Source organism: Pipistrellus hanaki, assembly GCF_964339955.1.
Source record: "Pipistrellus hanaki genome assembly, chromosome: 17".
Taxonomy (NCBI): domain Eukaryota; kingdom Metazoa; phylum Chordata; class Mammalia; order Chiroptera; family Vespertilionidae; genus Pipistrellus; species Pipistrellus hanaki.
In genome coordinates, this window is record NC_140519.1 from 16,916,069 (window position 1) to 16,934,496 (window position 18,428).

Here is an 18,428-nt window from a genome sequence, read left to right on the forward strand (position 1 = left end):
TTGAATAAAATCAAGCAAAGGGCAAAGATTTTGAAGAGCCGCAGTTGGAAATCAAGAGAAACTCAACAGCTTCCGTTGGGTTAGTTTTGGTAGAGGGTGGAAGGGAACTACTTTCAATGTTAATATGTGAGATAAGACTTTTGGGGGTGTAAAGTCATGTGAATCAACATCCCTCAGAACGTTTCTGCAAGCAGGTTTGTGTTGCCGAGGTGGGTCTCTATAACACTCTCTGGCCCCCCAATAGTCTTGGCACTAATATCAACATGGCCAAGGCCAGAAACTGTGAAGGTAACCTGAGAACAAGACAGGCGACCACTATACAGTTCTCACGCCTGAGAATGCCAATGATTGGGAGTAGCTGGTCTGCCATTCATGGTCCCTCAAATTCCCCTAAGCTTCCTGAACAGCTCATGACATGTTAATACAGTTATGTGATTCTTTAGATACCCATTTTTCAGATGGTTCTTTTGCTATTCCTGAAGACTAATTTCACAACATCGCTCTGCCACATGTAAGGGCCTTTTTAGCTCTCACCCAAGAAGGAAGACACCACAGGAAGGTGCAGGACTCTTCAGTGTCTTAGAAACTGCCCACCCGTGAACCGTTCCCCTTGTCAAGGGACATGGAGTGCTCAGGTTTAATCAGCAGCGCCTCGGGTCAATTACTCAAGAGATAAATATTTGATTCGAGTACCTTTGAAAGTTTTCTGTAATTACTCAGTCTTGGAAAGCCTGCATATCAATTTGCCAAATCCACCTTCTTCAGATGATGGTTGGTGGCCGTTTACACCTACAATGGAGAAACGCAAAAGTGCTTTCAGTGCATTTTATCAATGATTTCTCTTATCTTTCAGATGTTGCCCTTTCACAACTTCAAGGGCGGACATCAGTAGGAATAATATTCTCTAACCTTCATCCAACCTGATTCCTTTTACAATCACTTGCCAGAAACCTTGAAGAATTGTGGGTAATTTAGTCCTTTAATATTAGTTTCCATTGGATTCTTTCTTTGAGGGGAAGACTAGCCATTAGATTAATTTCTTCCTTTTTAAAAAAATATATTTTTATTGATTTTACACAGAGAGGAAGGGAGAGGGATAGAGAGCTAGAAATGTCGATGAGAGAGGTACATTGACCAGCCGCCTCCTGCACACTCCCTACTGGGGATGTGCCCGCAACCAATGTACATGCCCTTGACTGAAATCGAATCTGGGACCTTTCAGTCCGCAGACCGACGCTCTATCCACTGAGCCAAACTGGTTTTGGCTAGATTAATTTCTTATTATTCTTTGACTGGATTTCATAAAAACAATTAAAAAAGAGTTTCTTTTTAAAAGTTTACAAAGTCTTCCAGGTTTTAAAGTTGAGAGAGGTCTTATTTTAGATGATAAGATCTATTTTAAAGAAAAATGTGTTGAATAATAAAATCTTCTAAAGTGGATGCGAGCTATTATATGATGAACAGCAATGTAAACATTTGCAGGTGGTTAAATTTATTTCTATGCTGCATTTATGGCAGCTGAAAAAATGTAAGTGAAGAAAGCCAACTTAGTTTGAATAAGAGGAAACACCTATTTTAATGCATTAAGGATTTGATGAAGCAATCTTGCTGCCACAAATAGCCCATTTTAACATGTACACATCGTATCTAAATGTGGATATGATATATGAGATAGAAAAGGAAATAGAAAAGATATATCTTATTCAAGAAAAGAAAAATGACAAATACTAACAACTCAAAATTTCCTTTAGATTTAAAAAATATTTCTCTTGCCCATGTACATATCAAAGCATTTCATTCAGAGCATTTAATTTATTTATTCATTTACCTCTTCACTGTTGGTTTACAGCGAGGGGAATCTCAGAGGCAATGAGGTAATGGGTGGAGATTGTTTCCCTCAGTACATAGACCGGGAATCTCCTCTTGTTCTGGGATTCAGGATACATGTGGGCGGTTCCAGGTCCTTCCCTCTATTCCAGAAGCTTCTTACAGCAGATGGCTGCAGCAGGGCCTCCCTGGCCCTGGCTTGTTGCTGCAGGACTTTCTCTCCCACATCACCCTTATCACATCTCTTTCCATTCCCAGCAGAAGCTCGACTCCTCCACCCGCTTACGCCATCCTCTGTCATCAGGCATGCCCAACGCAGTCGGCCCTTTGATCACTCCCCTGAGCTCCTTCTCTCTTGGGAGTGGATGAGTTCTAGTCTGTTTATATTCTCTTTTTCCATGTCTCTGATAACATTACAATTTATTATGAGCATCACATAGATGTCCACTTTTTGAGTATGCTCCAGGACGACATAGGAATGTTGGTATTCACAGTTATGCGTGGCACCTCCTGCTCTCCCGAACTGAATGCACATTTGGAAGTGACACTGTAAGCACCCGAGGCCAGTAGAAAAAAGTTGAAATCTGTGCCACACAAGGTAGCACTTACCTATGGAGTCTCCCTGGCCTACACGGTGAGGGAACACCTGTCTCTCTGGGCAGGTCTTAGGGATCCTCAGTGCGAGGGTTGTACCCCAGGCTTTGTCTTCATGTCATACGCTCATTATAACGCGGTCCTGGTAACTTCCATGAACTGACTGAGCATCGCTGGGAAGTCAGGACCTAGTCACACTGTGATCCTTGGTTTGTTTTGGAGTTTACTCCAATTTTGGCCAAAAAAAGTAATCTGGGACCCTGAACGGTTCTTGAAACAAGGATAACTTGTAGGCCCCGGCTCTGAAGCTGGGCCACACAAATGGGTCAGGGGACCACTGGCCTAGCTCTGGGTCACTTGCCCTTTCTTTATCTTAAGCCAGACCTATATTTTCTGTAAGCAGTGACTCAGCGCATGACTCAGAAGTGTGTGTGTGTTGAAAGAGAAAGAGAGAGAGAGAAAAAGAGAGAGAGAGTACTAGCTCACCAGTCTCGGTTTCTCTGTTGGTAAAATAAAAGACTGGAAGACCTCCAAATCCTTCCCTGTTCTAAAATTCTATAAAACTTTGGCACGTATGCCCACTGATTTGACATCACCATCCATAACCAAGCGTGGGTGTGCACCAGAATTTCACCTGCTGATAATAGGGTGGGGAGTTAAGCTTGATGGTTTAAGAGCCGCACTTTAAAAGTTTGGTTTGGCTTCTCTCTGTATTAGTGTTATTGCACTTAGCACTTGCGAACCCACGCCATAAAGCAAATGGATGGCTGAACTCAGCTCCCTTGGCATTCTCGGTTGTTCAGAAACTGAGCTGCATTTCCTGGCTCTCAAACTTCGTAAACTCATCAGATTTTGCTGCAAAAAAAGTCACTAAAATAACAGTCCTCAGTGTAAAACACTAGCACCATTCAGAGGGAAATGCTGAACCAGTAACTGATATTTTTAAACCGTGAACTGGAGGCATTTTTCTATGCTGTACGCACATATACATTTACACGGATGTGTAAAGTAAAAGCTTATTTTTCCTAGGCAGTCGTCCTTTAATTGTCTCCTATAAATGGCGTCAGTCTTGCTGCAGAAGTGCGCTCTGCCCTTGCTCCCTTGTCCTTGTTAAGTAATAAATATCTGGCTCCAAACTGCCTTCCCTAAGGAGTTGGTGGAGGGTCCAAAATGTCCTCATTAGAAAACCTGCACAGAACCACACGGATCTTGCCATTGTGACGACGCACGCATGTGGGACTATTACTTCATGCACAATGACATGAGACCAGAAAACATGTGGACAGGAAGCCAAACCCAGGAGAGAGTTGGGGAGCTTCCAGCTTTCCACAGAGCTCAGAAATAAAGCAAAATGCAAAAAAAACGATTCGGAACTCAGGTGTCTGGGGCCAGCACAGCGGCACCCTCTCCACTCTTCACTGTGTGGGGAGCACAGTGGCCCAGGCAGCACCCAGCCTGGAAGGAAACATTATGTCAGCAAACCCACAAGGCTTGTGAAGTTGCAGCACTTGCTTAAGAAGCTGAAACTTGTAAGTGTGGAATGGCCAGAGCCATATATGGAAGCTCAGTACATTCTTCCTACTCTCAGCCATGCTGGTGGGAATTTCCCAAGTGTCTCTCGCTCCTTCTTTAAACAGTAAGCTTGCCCATGATGCAAGCTCATCTTATTCTAAAGTATATATTTGGTGATTATTTTGTATAACAGAGCTAGTAAAAGTTCCTTTTTGGGACTCTTCATTTTTTGTTGTTTCACGGAGGAAGCATTTTAACCAACAATAGAAACCTTTTTCAGAGCCAAAGATAACTTCTGGAGTTTGGGAAATTTTGAAGTGAGCCATCAGAAACCAGATAGAATTCAGATTTTATCCAAATATTATCTCCCCCCTCCCTTTTTTTTTCTCTCTCTCTCCAAATACTATCTTTCTGATGAGGGGTGAAACTTTCTATATTTCCAGGTAAGATGTAGGCTCTTAAATTTATTTGTAAATGTGTTGGTACAGTTTACCCATCAGAAAGGAATATTATATGACTTTTCGAGACTAGCCACGAAGTCTGGGACTAAGTCCCCTTTGTAATAAATGGTATTTGCTTTGAAGTGTTTAGGTGGGGTAAGAACTCTGGAATCCAGGAAATCTGATAGAAGCTTTGCCATAGATGATTAAGTGCTGAGCGGAGATGGGTGTAAGGTTATCAGAAAACTAAGGTTATCAAGTAATCAGACCTCAGAGACTTAAAAAAGTCACAGCTTCCTGTCTGCTAACGAGATTGTTTTCTATTGTTTTAACATTTAATTCTAAATGTTAAAGTTCTATTTGTCATCTTTTAGAAATTCGCAAATGTTACCCACCCTTCACTTCCTATTTTGCACCATTCAAGCACATGGGAAAAACTTCCTACTCACACTGAAGAAGGAGAAAATGGTTGTAAGCTAAGCAATGCATTGCCTTAAAAATTACTTCCTTTACTGTAGTCTCTGACTGGGTCCCCCAATTCAAGGGAAGCGAGAAAGGCCGGCTAAGGAAAGGGCTGGATGAATATTCATTCTCTACGAATATGTGCTCTTTATAAATAAATATTCTCATGGCCCCCAGCTTTCTTTCCTACTCTCTGTTCATTTCTGAAGGCTCAGTGGAAGTAACAATTACTTTTTTTGAGAGTAGACATAGTTATTGTCAAGACTGCCCCAGACATGGCCTTCCTGTTGAAAAGTTAATGGGAAAATCATCTAGTCAACAGCAGGGACACAAGATGAAAGCTCAGGGGCCAGTGAGCCTGCATATTGACATTTATTGGGGACACTGAGCATAATGGGGAAAGCCCGGCTTTTCTCTTTAAAATTTCCAAGACATATTCCATTTTATACTTTAAAAAAAAACCTGTTTTTGATTTTTACTCAGTGTTTCAATCTCTTAGTGACACCTCAACCCAACAATAACTCAACTAACTCAATTTTCTTCTATAAACTTGTGATTCCTCTTGTTTTATGGTATTCTGTTATAGCTGCCCCGTTGCCCAAGCCCAAACGAATATCACAGATGTTTCCTTTGCCTTCATTCCCAAGTTGAGAATGTTCTGCCTTCTAAATATCTCTGGATCTGTGGCTTATTGTCGACCTACCCTGCTGAGGATCTCAGCACTTCTCACTTGTACCCTACAATCCGCAACCGGTCTCCTACCTTATAGTGTTGTCACCTTCACGCATTTGCCAAACCCACACTTCATACTGGATGGTACATGATCGATATAAAATCTTCACCTAAAACATTGATAATGTCTGCTCTGCACCTGCTCAGCCCAATGCAAAGTCCTCTCTTGTCTTCCCACTGAGAGGTGATCCTGAAAGTGCCCACTCCGGGTGAGTTTAGGAGCTTATGTTATAATGCTTCCATCACTGGGATGGGTTTGTGACAAGCAAACCATCAAATAACAACATAGTCTATTGAACCAAACAATGTCTTAGCGACATAGCTGACTTACATTTCAGCCTAAGCTTTAAAAAAAAATTATATATATATATATATATATATATATATATATATATATATATTATATATTTGATTTTTTAGAGAGGAAGGGAGAGGGATAGAGAGTTAGAAATATAGATGAGAGATAGAAACATCGATCAGCTGCCTCTTGTACACTCCCTACTGGGTATGTGCCTGCAACCAAGGTACATGCCTCTGGCTGGAATTGAACCCGGGACCCCCTGAGCCTACAGGCCAAAGCTCTATCCACTGAGCCAAACTAGTTAGGGCTCAGCCTAAGCTTTTGATATAGACGTGAACCTATAAAACAAACTTTTTGTGAATCATGAGCTGGCCCATGCATGAGCTGGAGTTTTACTAGAGTGATTGGTCCAAACATCCTAGCATTAAGCAGCCAGAACACCCTGGATTGGGTCCCTGATGAAATCTCCAGCCTCCCCTGAGGTTCAATACTGCAGCACCAACTGAAACCAGGTCCCGTTCCCAGGCTTTCTCACACCTTCTGCTCCCCGAGTTCTTCCCCTCTGGAATGTCCTTTGACACCCCTGCTGATCCTTTAAAAGGCGCACAATCAACATCATCTTTGTCACAGTTCCCTTGACTTTCACTAGGAGAGATCATCACGCTGGCCTCATCTCTGTCGCTTAATCTTAAATTCTCTTCTATTTCTGCAGGTAATAAAGAAAATTTCCTGTCTCCTCTTGCAGGGCGGGATATTAATCTTATTCAATTGCTAGTGCTTGGCATTGCATGTAGTACATTGTAGATGCTCAATAAATGAAGGAACTGAACCAAAGATGAAAAAATAGTTAATGAGAAAGCCCGAAAATTGACTGAAGTGCTGCTATTTTCAGACACTGTGCTGGATTCTTATACATATTACTTTCTTTTATTCCTTTCAACAATCCTGTCGTTGGGGTCAATAGTCTTCATCTTATTTAACAGATGTGAAACTTGAGGCTGAAAATCTTAAACATCTTACTGCTGGTCATATAACCAGATGATGGCAAAAACAAGCCTCAGATTGGATCCCATCAGAGTTTGTGCTCTTTCTACTATGACCAAGTATGCCTTTAAGGCTAACGTTGAGATTATGTGGCTGATCTTGGTTATTAAATTAGCTAGAGTATAGAATTTAGTGTTGACAGATCACTTTTAAATTTAGGGGTAAAACCAACTAGAATCCAGGCTCACTTTCAACTTTAATCATGCCTTAGGATTTCTTGGAAGTCCCCAGAGAATTCTAAGTGGAAATGTCATGTAAACAGACTCTTAAACAGAGACATAATATTATTAGGTTTCCCATGTTTATTGGGTAAATAATTAAAAAAATAACTATTGCGTTCTGAAACTTGACAGGAAATCTTCCTACTTGGTCCATTTTGGATATTATGCTATCATGTAAAATACTAAGCATTAGACAAATTCAGCAAATGGAAGAGTTCAGGATAATTTAAAAAAATACACCCCCCCTACACATATATACATTATATGTAGTTTGCACATCTGTTTAAAGAGAAAAAGCTCAGTGCATTAATCATAGCACTTGTGTTACTAAAAGTGAGAGGTCTTGCGTTTCTATATTATTACCAAATTATATTCCTTTCCTGAAATAAAGACAGTAATTTTCTATATCTCATAGTGCACAAAGTTACAACTGTAGTTTTATGAAGGCAAATTGTACAACTCCCCAAAACAGAACTTTATTCCTTGGCTTGTTCAATTAGCAAATCATACTCCCTAAGTGTGTAGAAACTACCTTGCTCAGGATGATTCAAGAGTTTTTAAATCCCCCTTTTGTTGGAAGACAGTTTCTCAAAGCAATGCGCATCATCCCCGAGAAGATTACTGTTAATTCAGCATCCTTTGCAGACGCACAGCTAAAAATGATGGGTTTTGCCAGTCCACGTTTTTTTAGTTTTCAGACCCTTCGGCTAGGGCAGTGAAAAACGCAACAATTCACAGGTCTGCTAGCGTTACAGCGTTTTATAGAGTTTATACAAGCCGGTGCAAGATTCAAGCCTACAAGAAGTGGCGTCTATTTCATAGTGTGAAAAGAAATTCCCACCAGTGATGGTATGTTTGTCTCAAATTGTGAGCATGAAAGCAGGGAAAGTGAAGACCGAAGTTGTTGCAGTTTCTCGTTGCCTATCGAGCCAGGTGAACAATCAAGGCTCCTCTCTAAGGCCAGACGTGTGTACAGCAGTCAGGCACCCCCCAGGACTCCGAGAGAGGGGCCAATTCCAGCCCCTCCCCTGGGTGCTATTTGGTTTACTGAATTATCACAGGAACCTCAGACTCCTCCTGTGATTTTTAGGAGGGATCCAATTGGGTGGAGAACGTTGGCCCCAAACACTTTCCATCATCTAAGAATATGAATGAGGGAAACGACTGCAGTGAATAAATAACATGAAATGGACCAGACAGCAAGGAAAGTCTGCTTCCTTCGGTTTTAAAGAAAAAGCAGCCCTAACCGGTTTGGCTCAGTGGCTAGAGCGTCAGCCTACGGACTGAAAGGTCCCAGGTTCCATTCTGGTAAAGGGCATGTATCTTGGTTGCGGGCACATCCCCAGTAGAGTGTGCAGGAGGCAGCTGAATCGATGTTTCTCTCTCATCGATGTTTCTATCTTTCTATCACTCTCCTTCTCCCTTCCTCTCTGTAAAAAACAACAACAACAGAATATATTTATTTTTTAAAAAAAGAAAGAAAAAGCAGAGTATCATACTTACAAGGGCTGCCTTCAAAATCTTCTCCAGAGGACACGCTCTGGCCACTGGCAGCCTGCCGAGCAGCAGAGAGAAGGTGGCAGCGGGACCGCCTTCCTCCTGAAGGCCAGAGTCATTGTTCTTATCTCCCCTGACCTCCCTGCAACAGGAGCCAGGAAGGCCTGCCTCTGACCCTTGCTGCCCTCCCTCCTGGCCCCCCTGGCCCCTGGGCCTCAGGCTGGCGTTTCCTATCTGCCGCTATAGCCACCAGGCCTGACACTGGCCCCAAACTTCACGCGGGACAGTCTGCCAAGGGCTTGCGAGATGAAGGGAGTTATATAAGCCGGAGGATTATCATCATCACACACCCCCGTAGAACCAGGGCTGCCAAACAAAGGGCAGTTCCAAGAAGAGGAGGAGCAGAGGCAGAAGTTGCACTGGGGGTGAATTTCGGGACACACACTGCTGAACTGACTGGAAAAAAAGGCAACTCAATCTGCGTATGCAAACCTCCGCAAACAAACAGGGAGCTGCAGCTGGCCGCAGCAGCAGGGGGGACCGGCGGGAGGGCTGCTGGGGGAGGGGAGGGGGGAAAAGAGCTGGGTTTCCGGCACACGGTCCTGCCCGGGCCCCCGCCCCCGCCCCCGCGCCCCACACAGTAGCTGCCTGTGGCAGGATGGAGTAGATGAGGAAGACCTGGTATTTGGAAAGGCAGGCTTTCCAGACACCAAGTGCTTAGTAAACACGGATGTTTCTTAGAGTCAGACCAGGTGCTTCTGCCGCTCCTCTGGATTCCAGGTCTCCAGTTTTCTTAATGACGGTTGGTAGGGAGTTCCTGGTGCCAGGACCAGCCCTCTATTTCAGTCCTCCATCTGTCTCTGCCCTTTTCTTGGTGGCAGCAACAATCCAGGAGAAGGGTTCTTTTCCCCAGACCGTGGGTCACCTCTGCTACCTTCCCGCCCCAACCGTGGACTTCCTGTTTTCTCTAGATTATTATTATCCTGCCCTGTTCTGGGCACTGCTCCCCAACAGCAAGGAACCTCCTCCTCCTGGCATTCAAAGCTTCCACTGGCCTCCACACTGACTTCCTGCTGCCTCACCTACCGGGGCACATTCAAATAGGAGGCAGTCTCCAAATGGCCCAGCAGTGACCTCCCACCCTTCCTCACGTCCCCCTCCTCCGCCAGGAATGCCTTCACTCCCACTTCCTTCGAAGTTCAGTTCAAATCCCATCTTTCCCACAAAAGCCTTCCCAAATGCCTTCTCTTTTTCCCTGCTGACTCTGCTTTTCTGGTGTAATTGCTCACCTGGTGTCTAGCTTCAGAGGTTTGGGAGCCTGAGTGATTCTCCAGGGGTCTGCCTAAAGCTGGTGCTTAATGTGTGTAGGCTGAGTTTAACTGACAGTCAACCTGAAATCACCCGGGCCATCGTTCTTGGAGTGAAAGGGGCTCTATGTCACCTCCTTGGACTCAGGTGAAAGCCGCCACGTGGTAGTGACGTATGGATGTTGACACTGTGCTATAGCCTTATGGGGGGGTTTGTGATATTCTTCATGTTTGTGTGTGTTTACAACTTCTCGTGAATTAAAAAAATAATAGTAAAGCTTTATAAAACGTGGCAAGGAGCATCTATACTTGGTGGTGAAGAACCAAGATGGCAGCCTAGGTAAATGCAGGTACTCACCGCCTCCCATAACCACATCAGAATTACAACTAAAGTATAGAATAACCATCATTTAAAACTGCCTGAACTATGACTGAATGGAAGTCCTACATCTAGAGAAGTAAAGAAGAAAGCATATGGAGACTGGTAGGAGAGATGGAGGCATGGAACAGTTTAGTCCAATACCCATGTATGGGTTTTTTCAATCAGGAGGGATATCTGGGCTATGGAGGCCTCCTATGAAGAGCAAGGGGTCCCATTCCCACACCAGTCCCCCAGCCCAAGGTTCCAGAGCTGGGGAAAGAACTCCCTGTAACTTCAGTCTGTAAAAACCAGTGGGGATTGTGACTGAGTTACACAGAGACTGCTTGAGACCCAGGTAGTTCCTCTTAAAGGGTGAGAACATGAACCTACCCACACACTCCCTCTGAGCTCTAGCATAGAAGCAACAGTTCAGGCAGACCCAGGCACACACAGGGAGGAACTGGATTGTCTGACATTGGAGCAAGAACTCGGGGGTGGCTTCCTCCCAGACAGTGATGCTTGGAGGTGAGACCTCCCCATGTTGGAGAGCTGACTGGCCACCAAATCAGAATTTCCATCAGCCTGGCTCACATTGTTCACCCCACCCTGGTGACTCCCTGAGATCCCGCGCCATCCAATTTACAGCCCCACCAAAGCTGTATACAGTGGCTTTTCCATATGAATGGCCTGTCCTTTCTCAGGCTTCAGATTTTGCTAAAATCTCTCAAACAAGCAGCAGCTGACATCAACATGCCCCATACCTAACAATCGAAGCCCAAGACAGCTTGGCCTTGCCTGGGCACTTCTAAGCCCAAACAAGTAGCAGTCGTCTGCAAATCACCCTGTAGCTTCTGCCTGGTGACCCCAGGCAGTGGCTGACTGTGCACCTCCAGGGAGGCTCCAGAGCTAGTGCACTCTATGTATAGCTTCAGACCATACCAGATTACAACTTTACATATCCATAAACAACACATTCAGTATACGTCAAAGCCTCACTGAAGCAAGTCCTGCCCCATAGGGGTATCTCCTGCATAGCAGCTCTTCCACTGTAGGTACAGCTGTTCCTTACAGCCAATTGGCCTGGCGGTCAATTCCTCTCAATGACACCAACAGCAATCAAGGCTCAACTACAATAATCCTGTGCACACAGTCCACACAGGGATATCTAGAGCAGCAGTTGCCAACCGGTATTCTATGGACCACTGGTGGTCTGTGAGGTCTGAAAGGTTGATGACTACTGATCTACAGTGCCCAGGTCTGGTGATTGGGGATGCTGAGGGGCCCTTCAGGACATCTACTACACAAGGCCACTCTACTAATTCAAGGAGACATAGCAGCTCTACCTAATACATAGAAACAAACACAGGGAAGCAGCCAAACTGCAGAGACAAAGAAACATGTCACAAATGAAATAACAGAAGACATCTCCAGAAAAAGAACTAAATGAAATGGAAGCAGCAAACTACTCGATACAGAGTTCAAAACAGAATTGTTCAATGATCTTAATGAGAGCTTCAAGGGACTTAATAAGACTTTCAATGATCTTAGTGAGAATTTCAAAGACATGAAAAAGGACTAGTCAGAAATTACCGTAAGCATACACTACCTGAAATAAATAATAATTGACAGGGATTCAACAGTAGAGTACAGGAAACCAAGAATCAAATCAATGATTTGAAATATGAGGAAGCAAAAAACACCCAGTCAGAGAAACAAGAAGAAAAAGGAATAAAAAATATGATGATAGTGTAAGGAGCCTCTGGGACAACTTCAAGTATACCAACATTCCCATTATGGGGGTGCCAGAAGAAATGAGCAAGCTATTTAAAACCTATTTGAAGAAATAATGACGAAAAACTTTCCCTACCTGGTAAAAGAAATAGACTTACAAGTCTAGAAAGCACAGAGAGTCCCAAACAAGAGGAACTCAAAGAGGCCCCACATCAAAACACATCATAGTTAAAATGCCAACAGTTAAAGACAAAGAATCTTAAAAGCAGCAAGAGGAAGCAGCTGGGAAGAAGAAGGAGAAGTAGAAGAAGAAGAAATTTTAAAAAAGGAACAATAAAATGGCAATAAATACATATCTATCAACAATTAAACCTAAAATTAAAAATAAACAAATAAGAAAGCTAATGAGCAAAATAAACTGATGAATAAAATAAAACCAGAGGCATGGAAACATAGAACAGACTGATGAATCTCAGAGGGAAAGAGGGGGGTGGGAAGAGATTAACCAAAGAACTTATATGCATATATGGACACAGACAATAGGATGGTGAAGGCTTGGGCAGGGGTGGGTATTGGGTGGAAGGGGGCGATCAGGGGGGAAGAAGAGAATATCTATAATACTCTCAACAATAAAGATTTAAAAATATAAATAAACTTTGGTGGCGAAGGGATTCTAAACTTTGAGTCAGTTCCCTTTAGGATGTAAGGTGGTGAGGGTAGCAGGAATGTTGGCATTTACTGTACTGCACATTAGAGAAGAATAAAGTGGTGCTTGCTGAATAGAATGCCAGGAAATTTCCCAAAGGTATGGCTTTCAGAAATCACAGACTTATGGGATGGACTGCATTTTCTGGGGGGAACTCCTCCACTGCTGGAAAAAAAAAAAATGCAGACTATCACAGCAGCGGCTCGCCAAATGAACAACGGCTGCTCTGCTGAATTGTTTTATGACATGGAGTGAAATAGCAAATGTGAGCTGTTAGGAACTGAGTGTCTTGTGGTTTAGTATTAAAAGGTTCTTACTGACGTCTCCCCTATTATTATTTGGTGGAAGCAATGTGCTTTACATTCCATCAGTGGTGGTTGGATTGACCAGCGTGTCATTTAAGAGACTTGGGGTGTGACTACACATGCTCTCCAAGGCATACAGAATGTTCAGTGAATTAGGAGCATTTCCCCACCCCCTACTAATTTGGAACAATAAAAACCAGCTCAGGTTCTTAGGAGGAGTTTTTAGCCTCAAGTTGTTGAGGTTTGGGCTTCAGGAATGACAGGGGGTTTCATTGCAATGTCGTAGTTCAAGTACAGGATCTTCCCACACTTTGTTCTGCTCAAGTCAGGTTCCTAACCTTTATCACAGCTACTATTTATGAGTCCCCACTGGGTCGCAGGCTCTGGTGAGAACTAGATGCTTTATGTACATTCTTAACCTAGGAATTGTCCTACAATAGAGATGCTTATATCTTCACTTGACAGATGGGGAAACTGGACATAGAGCTTAGGAAGTAACAGAACTAGAGTCTAAACCCAAATACGTCTCACTCCAGTCTACGATTTTTCTCCATTCTGCTGAAAGCTGGAAGGAACCTTCGATAGTATCTCACCTGCTGGTTTTCAAACTGGTTCCAAGGAGCCCTGGGCTTTTCAAGAAAGTGTCTCAGGAATCTTGAAGTGAGGGGGCAGATAGGGTTGGAGCAAATGGGAGGGGGAGGCCAGGTCATTTGGGCTTGGGCTCGATGTATTGGCTTCCAATAAGGAAGTTTCCCTTCTACCTGTTTTAATAGAATGACTTTAAATTTTGTTTGAAATAGGGTTTTCTCCTAAAAACTATTTAAGAACCCTTAATCTGGTTTAATTTTCTCATGAAAAAGGTACAGAAGTTGGGGTGCAGAGAGATTTTATAACAGTCCCAACGTTAACTTCAGATGTCCACGGTTTGCCTAAACCTACTGGCCTCTCCATGTTATTTCTCCTCACTTGTTAAATCACAGGGAAAGTGAGAGAGAGTCTGACCCAGGTGTGTTCCCTGACAGTATTCCTTTTAAAAAGTGGGAGGCAGGAACACCTTCACCCAGGCAAGCCCGACCATTTCATGGCCCTTGGCTGTGAGTCTGAAGTTGGTCAACATTCACAACCGTGACAAATTAAAATTGAATAAAGAGTTAAAGATGCAATTTGTCTGGATGATTTAGGTCTCTCGCCCTGCTTTCATTCATGTCAAATCAAGTAGCAAAAATTCTGCATGAATCAGCTAGCTAATTACATACCCTTGGCCTGTGAGTGTTTTTGCTACAAAACTGCATAAGCCCCCATATTTATCAGCCCAGTCAAAGGTGACTCCTTTCACTCTTTTCAACAGGAGTGCAAAGACATCACTCTTAGAAGTCCAGGAGAGGCAGGGAACATGAACACTTATAAGCCCATATAGCTTGTATGAACGACAAGCTTGTAAGACCTAAGATTTCATGGGTGCTTTACATCTTGGAGCCTCATAGGGTTCTAAAGGCCTGTGATTTCTCCTATTTTTACCTAACACCCTGTGGAAAAGGCTCCCCACCTGGCTAGTTCCTCTACAGCACTCCAGCTGGTCTTCAACCAAACAGGTTTCACTTCCCTGAACACCCAAAGTCATTGAAAGAAGCCAATCGCTCGCTCCCCTGAAAATGGGGACATCTCACCTTCTTTTTACTACAAAGCATGCACAAAATAGCTCCTTTTTGTTCACTGTTCTTGAATTCATCCTCTGTGTGGCCTTCCATGGTATGGAGTGTCCTCCCTCCTTGGCTGGTAGTATAGGTGACTAAGAAACTGCTGTTTGGCCCTAACAGTTTTGGCTCAGTGGATAGAGCATCAGCCTGCGGATTCAATGGTCCCAGGTTCAATTCCGGTTAAAGGCATGTACCTTGGTTGCGGGCACATCCCCAGTAGGGGGTGTGCAGGAGGCAGCTGATTGGTGTTTCTCTCTCATCAATGTTTCTAACTCTCTCTTCCTCTCTGAGAAGAAATTAATAAAATATATATTTTTAAAAGAAACTGCTGTTTACCCCTTGCGTCCAGTGTCAGATGTCCTGTGTTTGGTCATTTTAGAACCCTAGAGTAGGTCTCCCTCTCTCACCAACGAGATGGCCAGGAGGTGAACCAAACAATGACCAGACGTTAGTACTAATACCCAATGGAATTTTCAGAGAACAACTGCCAAACACCACATCCTTCGGAAGTTTGCTAAGTGTCAAGCTATTTGTAAATAAAAATGAATTTTAACTGGAAGTATATCAGCTGGAACTTTTATTAATTTTAAGGCCCCCCTGGGCTTTCCCAACTGCTCTTTTTAATTTTTATCATCCTCACCTGGAAATTTTTGGGAGCAAAGCGCTGTTCTCTTTCCTGAGATGGCTTAACTGTAGCCATGCCTAAAGGCAAAGGAATGAAAAGTTGACTCTTCCAGTCCTGTCGCTTACATCTTTACTAACTGCATTCTTTCAGTTAAAGGTGGCGGAAAGGATTTTTCTCATCTCCACAGACAAGAGATTATAATACACAGATCCTTTTCCCCCGCTTTGAAACACCCTAATACTGATATATTTTCAAATTCTCAGTCCTAGGAACACAGCTATAGATATAATTTCTTTTCCTACTCATGAGATTTACAATAAGAAGGTCATGTTTATACTAGATTCTGGTTTGAAATTAATCTTCATTTTTCCTCAGAATTTCTATGGAGTCCAGGCACTTCATTATTTAGCCATTTCCAAATATTAAGTGCTTGTCATTCCTGAACAACAATCTCATCTTCCCGTAATGGGTGGAGAAACAAAGTAGTGGAACTTGCAAATCACTGCCAGGACATACATCACTCGAAGAGTTGTGGCTATCCACTGCATTGCTTTTCTCTACACACTCTTAGATTATGAAACACTAAATTTTTTCATAAGCAGCACATATGGCATGCACTGACCCTTAGAAATTATTAATTACAAGCTCATTTGCATTCTGCCTTCTGAGAGAAGCTTTATGGAGTAAATAGCTATATTCAAACTCCACGACCAACCTCAACTCCAAGGTCATGCCATAGTCACTTCCCCTCTTTTCTGGACTGTGCCTCCTACAGATAAAAGTATATTCTTAGTTCCACTGAACAAGGGTTCATTGGAACCACATCTGCCGCTCATCAAACGTCTATTTTAGAAGTGGGGGATTCTTTTTCAGAGATAGATTCTGTTTGAAAGGTCGATGGCAGCAAACAGTTCTTATTAAATTTTACAACATTTTACCAACGTATATACATTGCTCGCTTTTATGTGATTATAGGATCCGAGCAAAACCCTGCACCCGGACTTCAAAGGATTCCTCACTTGACTAATTCTACAGAGTAAATTGATTTTCTCATCATCTGTTGTGTTCGACAATAGAAAAGCTGACGCAGCAACAGTGCTAAAATGACAGCTCGTTTCCATTCAAGGGGAAGGAATTTGTGTTAATATTCTTAATGACTGGCGTCTTTATGAGAAATGTGAAGTTGTCCATCCCGTAGCAATAACCTGCCCGGGATTAAAAAGCACTTGGCGCCGAGCACGGAAGTCATCTGTCGGGAAAAAATTCTTTAGACTGATGAAAATTAACAAAATAAATTGGCTTCCTGATCTGGTGTGGATATTCAAGTTTGTTAAGAAATCAGTTTGAACCGAAGAAGAATGTGGAAAAGATCTTTCAAGAAGTGGGCTGACATTCTGTTGGAGGAAAAGATAACACATTTACTCGCTACATTCCTTTCCCATTTCCTAAGAGTTTCTGGAAATGATTTAAGAGGCAAGGACGTGTAAATCGATGGAAAACACAGTCAGCAAGTGTGCATCCTGTCTTGCTTACTGGGAGCAGCAGTAATGATGCCTCCCGGGAAACACCAAGCAGTGATGCCCTAGATTCTGGACAACCAATGGTGTTCCCATGGGGGGTGGTTTCACCCTCTGGGGGCCAGATTGGGCCTGAGCCCAGGGGACAGGTCTAAGAGACGAGGGTGTAGGCCAGCCCTTTACGAGCACCGTATAGACCGGCCTGTGTTCTGGAGTGGTGGTTCTGGCTTAACGGGCACCGTGTTGTACCCCCGTTAACACGTTTTTATTGGAGTCTCCGTCTTCTCCCGCTCACCAGCTTCACAGCCAACCTGCATGCAGCTCTTTACCCCAAAGCCTAGTAAACGGTGAGGAAAAGCACTTTACCAGCCTTGGAAATTAATTAGTCTGGGGAAAAAAAAAAGGTGTGAATTACAGGAAAATGTAAACGGCCTCCATGTAATTAATGAGTTTCACTGTTGAGCGTTGAGATGGAACTTTCCTCTGAGACACGGCATTGGCTTTTGGAGACAAAGGGAGCTGGGTTCCAATCCTAGCCCCACTGGTGCGTGGCTGTTTTTGGTCGAATTCCTCTTCTGACTGGTATTAGATGTGGGGGATTTGCATCTTAGAACCCTAGAGCAGGTCTAAGAATACCTAGAACGGGAATAGCAGAGTCTGAAAATGAACAGCAGTGTCCAGCGTGTGGGGGGTGCTCTGCGACATTCGGCTTCTCCTTCCTTTTCGGAACGTCCTTTGGGACATTCATGTCCTAAGCGCTGGTCCAGGACTGTTTGTCCCGAGTGAGGAAAAAATGTGTTCCTTTTTTCACTGAGCATTAGCCAAAGGGTAACCCTGACAACAGTTGCCTAGGCTTCTTTCTGTGTTTAAATATAAATATTAAATGACATAACAGGAAACGAATAGGGGTCTTTTAAAGAAGACAGTGATTGGTAATTATTAACTATTCGTGCACCTGTGGGGTCGCTGCGGGGATCGGGCCAAACTGGCTCTCTGACATCCCCCAAGGAGTCCCAGAGTGCGAGAGGGTGGTTCTTGGGTGATGTATCCTAGAATCGGGCTCCCTTCTCCCTGGTTCCAGGTGCATCACCCAAGAACCACAGCGGCCAAGTCACCACAGCCTGGCAGCTCCTGCATTGAGCGTCTGCCTCCTGGTGGTCACTGTGCATTATAGCTACTGGTTGCATGGTTGGATGATCGCTTAGGCTTTTATATATATATAAAAATAACCTGGATATCAGCCCTGGGATATCATGTAAATTAGGGTTGGTGTTAGAAATGCTAATAAAGCTTTCACTAGGAAACAATGGGTTAGACTCGCAATGTTTCCCAAAGTGTGGTACGCATACCCCCAGGGGTACAGGAAGAGTTTGGTGGGGATATGCGTTGCACCAGAGTTTGGTGGGGATATGCACTGCACTGTGCTTAGCTGCGCCTAATTCTACGTTCTCATGAGTACGAGGGGTACTGAGCGTTAGGAAAATTACAGAAGGGGTACACATATGTCAAAAGTTTGGGAAACACTGGGTTAGAGAGACAGAAAAAATGA

At 43.5% G+C, this 18,428-nt stretch overlaps 1 protein-coding gene across 7 annotated transcripts in view; it reads right to left on the minus strand.

The window, feature by feature from the left end:
- The window catches only part of SULF1 (sulfatase 1), a gene marked incomplete at its 3' end in the record, with an annotated part of 169,593 nt that overhangs the window by 134,405 nt on the left and 16,760 nt on the right, over positions 1–18,428 (minus strand). For 5 of the 7 annotated variants that reach the window (XM_084864354.1, XM_084864349.1, XM_084864352.1 and 2 more), the window contains one exon: positions 694–789. The exons of 1 other annotated variant lie outside the window; for it this stretch is intronic. Of the gene's footprint in view, positions 1–693; positions 790–8,636; positions 8,921–18,428 lie in introns of those variants that run through there. One more of the 7 variants, XM_084864351.1, reaches the window with a different exon arrangement.